The 6549-nt window shown below is 43.6% G+C and overlaps 1 long non-coding RNA gene across 2 annotated transcripts; it reads left to right on the top strand.

The window, feature by feature from the left end:
* Positions 1–575: 575 nt before the first annotated feature.
* On the top strand, positions 576–6546 carry LOC112398200 (uncharacterized). Of its 2 annotated transcripts, XR_003002953.1 has the most exons (5): positions 576–1264; positions 1545–1681; positions 2309–2366; positions 3728–4021; positions 6490–6546. It is a non-coding gene; the product is annotated as an uncharacterized LOC112398200 (long non-coding RNA). The 2 variants fall into 2 exon arrangements; XR_003002952.1 differs by having other exon boundaries at positions 576–1681.
* Positions 6547–6549: the final 3 nt, after the last annotated feature.

The following is a 6549-nucleotide window of genomic DNA, read 5'->3' as shown; positions in this document are numbered from 1 at the left end:
TTCCAGAACACACAGCACAATATATCTTTATGTGTTTTTATTAATCCCAGGGACTCAGGATTGGCATGAAACTTATTAGAGCGAATTTAAAGCATTGCAAAATTTTACTGCAACTTTGAAGAGATTCCTGAGGGATTTTTTTTTTTTTTTTACTTGAAAATTTAATAAAATAACCCCTTGGTCATGAATCTTTCCCCAGGGAAGTTGATGGGGAATTGTGTTCACACCTGCGGTGACGTGTACTCCAGACTCGATTCAATTATAAATCTCTGTGACCTCAACTCACCTACAGATGGCACTGAAAGGCATGAAAACGGTTCAAATCTACTCTAATTACGGTGACGTATACAATTCTGCAAAATCAACGAACAATTCCTGAAGCTGCCACACAGCAAAATGGCGAGGAGTTGCATGAAAACCGAAATCCTACTTCATTCAATCAACAGGGAAATGTTTTTATTGTCTCTAATTTTCATTTATTTTAAAATCAACTTATAATCATTGTGAATGGACCTCTCTCAGAGAAAATTCAACTAAACTCACCATCCCTTTTGCTGTTGGCAGTTTTAGGGAGGGGTGCACTCTCTCAGGAGAACACAGAGGGATGCATTCTGTCTTCCTAACTGAGGACCCACTATCCTGCGAGAGAACATCTTAGCGCGGCGAAAGGCTGTTCCTTCCCAGCACCACGAAGACTCCAGCCCGCTCCTGTTAAAGCCCCGGCCAGGGTCATTCTGTGTCTGTTTTTGCTGGAGGTGATCTTGGAGGCAGCCCCTCCTCCCGGTGCTTTGTCCCGGGAAAAGCTGCCTCTCCTCGGCCTGTCTGGGGCCTGTTTCCCACCCTCTCAAAGTCCCGAGACTCTCATGCTAGGAGACCCTTAAATCTGTGAAAAGCAACACAGTGCAGAGCATTCACGGTACAGACCCTGAAAGGAACGCACGGATTCCCAGCTTTTATTAGACAGGTAACAGCAGCTCCAGTGCTGTCTTTGTAACGTCCTAGAATTGGAGGAGAAAACAGCAAAATCTTCAGAATCATAAAACCTGTGTTGCCATAAAATAAACGTCTGTCCATCTTAGATCATCGTTAAGACCCAGGCTCTATTCTTCCTCTAGAGCCTGGGTGTCAAAGGTGTTTTCCTTCGTGTAACGGGGGCCGGTCTTGTCTCCCGGCTGACCTTGTCCCACTTAAGCCATGCACCCAATGTGACGGTTGTTCTGATCCGTTCCTGTCGTGAAAGGAAGACGTGTCCGAAGGACTTCAGGTAACTGCCCAGAGCGTGCTGGCAGGAGGAAGCACCTGGCTCCTTGGGCCAGAGCTTCTGGGGCCTTCTGCCCGCCACCCTGTCGCGGCTCACCTGTTGGTCCTGGGTCTCCTCTTTAGCCAAATCCCCTCTGTTTGTTTAGAGCCCGGTGGGCAGGTGCCCAGCCCAGGCCAGAGCGGCTGTGGGATCAGGCCTCTGACTCTGTTCCTAACTCCTGGTTTCTGCTCCAGACTCATCCCTGGGTGAGGCAGCTTCGCGTTCTGTTCATTTCTCTCGCCAGGAAAAGCGTTCTGGACCAGGGGGAGACCGCCTCTGTTTCATCTCCTGAGTGTCACCGGGTTAGATGCAGCCCAGGGAACATGGTGTGGGCTCAGGGCATGGGGAGGCTCCGGCTGGGCCTCTGCAGCCGGATCCCAGGTGAGGGCCCCGCACAGGAGCCATGGTGCCTGGCGGGGCACACACGCTTCCCGGGAAGAGGGGGGCAGTTCCCAGCAATCACAGGGCCGACTGAGCCTCAGGGTTTTGCCCGAATCCTTGTGCTGTGCTGTATTACCATGCAGGCTGAAATCTCTCTTCAGGAGAAAATAACCCACGCCTCTCTGCTCTGTGTTTTGCATTTCACTGTTGGGTTTTGTTTGTTTGTTTGGTAGCTGGTTAGTTATAATATTCCCAGGGGAAAAGACATCAGCTATTACGATGGGGTAAACTACCAGCTGTCGCATCACACCTCAGGTGCCATCCTTTAAGGTGGACAGTCAGTGGCTTGGTGTCAGGAAAATGATTAAGCCCCAAAGCTCAGGGAAATTTCTGTGTGAAAAAACAAACGGAAAAAGCTAGAATCAATTATAACCTGGATAAATTGTTAACAGGCCCTTTAAGTTCTCTCTTAACTAAATCTTAGTGAAATCTGAAAAACAAAAGCAAAAACTAATCTTAACTGGAAGGTAACTTCTTTTTTATTTTTTAAATTGAAGTACAGCTGATTTACAATGTTCCAGGGTGTACAACAAAGTGACTCAGTTATATATACATATTCTTTTTCAGATTCTTTTCCATTATGGAAGATGACTTCTTAACCCAAGGACATACCTCTTAATCTAAGGTATGACAGACAGAAATAATCACTTCAGGGGCCTATCTTAACATCCCGTTGTGGTCAGAAGAGGGCAAAGAGTGTCAATCAAATTGATAAGTGAAGTGGAGTTTTTTCCATCTATTCTGCATGCGAAGCACATAGGAAATTAGGGTGGGGAATAAACTTTGGTCGTTTATATTCTAGGCAAACTGCTACTTCGGTTATTTGCAGGTGAAAGGTGCCAGTTATCTCAGCTGTGTTTGCTATGACACATTTTGAAAAAACGTTAAGGTTTAAAACCAATATCTGTTAATTAACCATTTGAGGTTTTTTTCCCTTGAGACGTTTTAGACCATAATCGACCCCATTTTTCCTCTTTTACTATTTATTCTTAATAAAGGTATAACTTTGTGAATAACAATTTGATATTAATATAAGCATGGACTTACTAAACAAGGAAACTTTATGTAAGTGTTGGGTTCAATGACACAATATTAACATATACCTTTATGGTTTTTAGAACTGACACTTGGAATTGAGAGCTGCTATCTTATAAAGCTTAAGTTATTTTGTAACTTATAAAAGCAGCTATATTATTACACTTTTTCATCAGTTTGTATTTCTGATATGATCTCTTTCATGCTCATTATTAGTGGACTGAAGTTTTGAAAATCAGGCCTTTATCTTATAAAAAAAGATTCTAGGCTGAGGTTATAAATGAAACCAAGTTATTGCAGTTTTATTACTCAAGTCATTTGGTATTAAAAGGACTTATGGGAGGGATGGGGGAAATGTGCTTCCATTTCATTTATCTTTTCAGTTTTGAATTCGGATTTAAGGTAACGTACAGCCGACGGACGAAAGAGAAGTAACCAGAACCACCACTGGTTCATTCATGTGACAGAACACTAGGTGGCGCTGTCTTCCGCAGGAATTGGCTAGAATTGACCAAGTATCTCTTTAAACCCATTTGTCAGGGATATGTGTGTTACTTTGTGTTTTCCAGAAGTCAGATAAAAATACTCCCTTCACTTTCTGTTCTTAATGAAGTGTTAACTTTATGAATAAGCACCTACACTTGTAACAAACTGGACTTCTTGAATAACGCAACTCTGAGTAAATGACAGGTTGGTGACTATGGCTTCCGGGTACCAAGACTCAAGGAACTTGTTTACCTTTCAGTTGTTGTTGCTAATAAACTTTAGAACAGTTTTAGATTTACAGAAACATGTCAAAGCTAGTACACCTTGCATCCAGTTCCTCAGTATTAACATCTCGTAACACTTGTCACAGCTGATGAACTGATGTTGATAACTTACTATTAACTCAAGTCCAGGTTTTATCCCGATTTCCTCAGTTTTTCCCTAATGTCCTTTTTCTGTACCAAGATCCCATGCAGGTGACCGCAGGACACGTGGCCGTCCTGTCTCCTCTAGTTGATCTTGATGACCTTGACGGTTCTGAGGCTACTGGCTGCGAATATTTTAAGATGCCCCTCGGTTTGCACGTGTCTGATGCTTTTCTGGTGATCGAGCCGGGTTATGGATTTGGTGGCGGAAGACCACAGAGGTGCCGGGCTGTTTCATCACCTGGTGTCACGCAGTTGATATGACCTATCACTGTGCATGTTGACCTTGGTCACCCGGCTGAAGGGGTGCTTGTCGGGTTTCCCCACCATCAAGGTACCTTTTCCCTCCCTTTCTATGCTGTTTCCTTGGAAGCAAGTCACTTTGCATAGTGAGCACTTAAGGGGTGTGTGTGATGCTTCACCTCTTTGAAGGCCAAGTATCTACGTTAATTGTCTGGAAATCTTCTGCATGGGAAAAATGTCTCTTCTCCTCCATTTATTTACGGAATTATTTATTGATACCAGTGTAGACTCGTGACTACTTATTTTACCCTCTGGTTTATAGCCCGGTACTACTTTATTTATTTTGTTACTCAATTTGTTCCAGCTTTGGCCCTTGGGAGATCTTTCAGTTGGCTTCTGTGTCCCTTTGACATATCCCCATCAGTGTGGTTTTTTTCTTTTAAGCAACTTTTAAACTTTTAAATAGATTCTGTTCAGTCTACAAATAGGATTTAGCTCCGTTATTCTGTGAGCATGTCTCTTTTCCATTATTGGAGTAATATGTTAATAATGAAAATTGAAAGATACATGAAAGTAGAAAGGAAAAAGCCCAATTCAATCTTTGTTATTCGTGTGTTCCCTTAAAGTGTTTCTTTTCTCATTTTTATTATTTTGCATACTATTTTTTTGCGGTACGCGGGCCTCTCACTGTTGTGGCCTCTCCCGTTGCGGAGCACAGGCTCCGGACGCGCAGGCCCAGCGGCCATGGCTCACGGGCCCAGCCGCTCCGCGGCATGTGGGATCTTCCCGGACCGGGGCACGAACCCGTGTCCCCTGCATCAACCACTGCGCCACCAGGGAAGCCCGCATACTTTTTGACATTTCCTCCTTAAAAAACGGCTCTACTCATTCTTTGTAAATACTTTCGTATTCTGATTATTTCTACTTAACAATACATCATGGATATTTTTCTATCTTATTACGTACGTATCACTTTAAAAGTCCTCCATCGTTTGATTAACCTTGCCTTTAGCGTTGAATTGGCTCGTAAGTATCTTCAGTGCATAATTCTGGATGCAGAGCAGGCCTTTAACACATAGGGACTGAATAAGTTATCTATTGAAATGATCTGTTTCAATATTTTGCAATTATATATAGCGATGAAATGAGGACACTTGAGCCTATAAGGTCTTTAAGCACTTTTACATTATTCACATATTTAAGAATTCTAGAAGTTGAGCTAGGTCCGATAAGACCAGCAATATTTTTGAAGCCCTTGATTCACAATTAGATTTTACAAAATTGGGCAAATTGTATGACGCTAACCCAGGGAAAGAAAGGGGAAGATATTGTCCAGACTATGCAAATAAGGCAGGGGTCATTGGTTGAGAATCTAAAAAAAATGAACCGATTATTAAGAAATAAAGCTTTTCGTAGCAATGACGTCTGATTCAGAGCCTGGGTGTCACCCTTCTCAGCATGAATTCTCACTGCTTTACTGAGAAATCAGGCAACCGACTTAATTCCACTTAATTCAAGAAAGGACGGGAGGCGGGGACTCCTCATCCTGAGTGGTACTCATCACCTAAACCTCTCAAGAGCTCTCATAAGTGGGCAGAACAGTGAGAATTCATATTTTTCCCTAAGATCTCTGCCTGATTACACTACACTGCTATCCAAAATGTTCATTAAAAAGTTAACACAGGTACCTGAAAACACCAGAAGCTAGACTCCTACATTTGAAAGGAGGTTGTACATTAAAAGAATGAAAAGAAATCTCTTTCTGTCACTCTTTGTTTCAAAATTATTTTCCTCTCAAAGGAGAGCATCCAGCTGTTGTTTTGCATTACATGGTGTAATAAACATGGGAGTTTCATTATGGGGATTCACATTCAGATGTTAAGCCTCAGGCACCTTGTCGATGGGGCCGTGTGCCTGGCGGGGAATCCTCACCCCTGATTCTCCTGTGAGGAGCCTGTGGGGTTTCCCCTTCTTCCTGCTTCAGTTTTGTCCTCCTGGAGAGGGAACCCTATTTTCTCATCCACAGCTCTTGTCCCAGAAATTTGTATATGTGTGAATTCACTCCTCAAAGGGCTTCTTTGGCACACTACTGACTAACAAGGAGAAAAATATTTATCCTGATGTGATTCTTTTTTTAATATAAATTTATTTATTTTTGGCTGTGTTGGGTCTTCGTTGCTGCGCGTGGGCTTTCTCTAGTTGTGGTGAGCGGGGGCTACTCTTCGTTGCGGTGCGTGGGCTTCTCATTGCAGTGGCTTCTCTTGTTGCAGAGCACGGGCTCTGGGCGTGCGGGCTTCAGTAGTTGTGGCATGCAGGCTCAGTAGTTCTGGCTCCCGGGCTCTAGAGCGCAGGCTCAGTAGTTGTGACGCACGGGCTCAGTTGCTCTGCAGCATGTGGGATCTTCCCGGACCAGGGCTCGAACCCGAGTCCCCTGCATTGGCAGGCGGATTCTTAACCACTGCACCACAGGGAAGCCCCTGATTTGATTCTTTGGAGTTGAGAGTTTTCTTCTGATTTTTAAGTTTTTCACACTCTCTTTTTCTTTATTTCCTACTACAGGCCCGAGCAGCCCTTTGGAGTGTGGCTGGGACATTTTCAAAGCTGTTGACAGATGGGGAG

Source organism: Neophocaena asiaeorientalis, unplaced genomic scaffold (assembly GCF_003031525.2).
Source record: "Neophocaena asiaeorientalis asiaeorientalis breed wild unplaced genomic scaffold, Neophocaena_asiaeorientalis_V1.1 scaffold226, whole genome shotgun sequence".
Lineage (NCBI taxonomy): Eukaryota > Metazoa > Chordata > Mammalia > Artiodactyla > Phocoenidae > Neophocaena > Neophocaena asiaeorientalis.
Note: the sequence above shows the minus strand (reverse complement) of the source record. Positions and strands in the feature narration are given on the sequence as shown.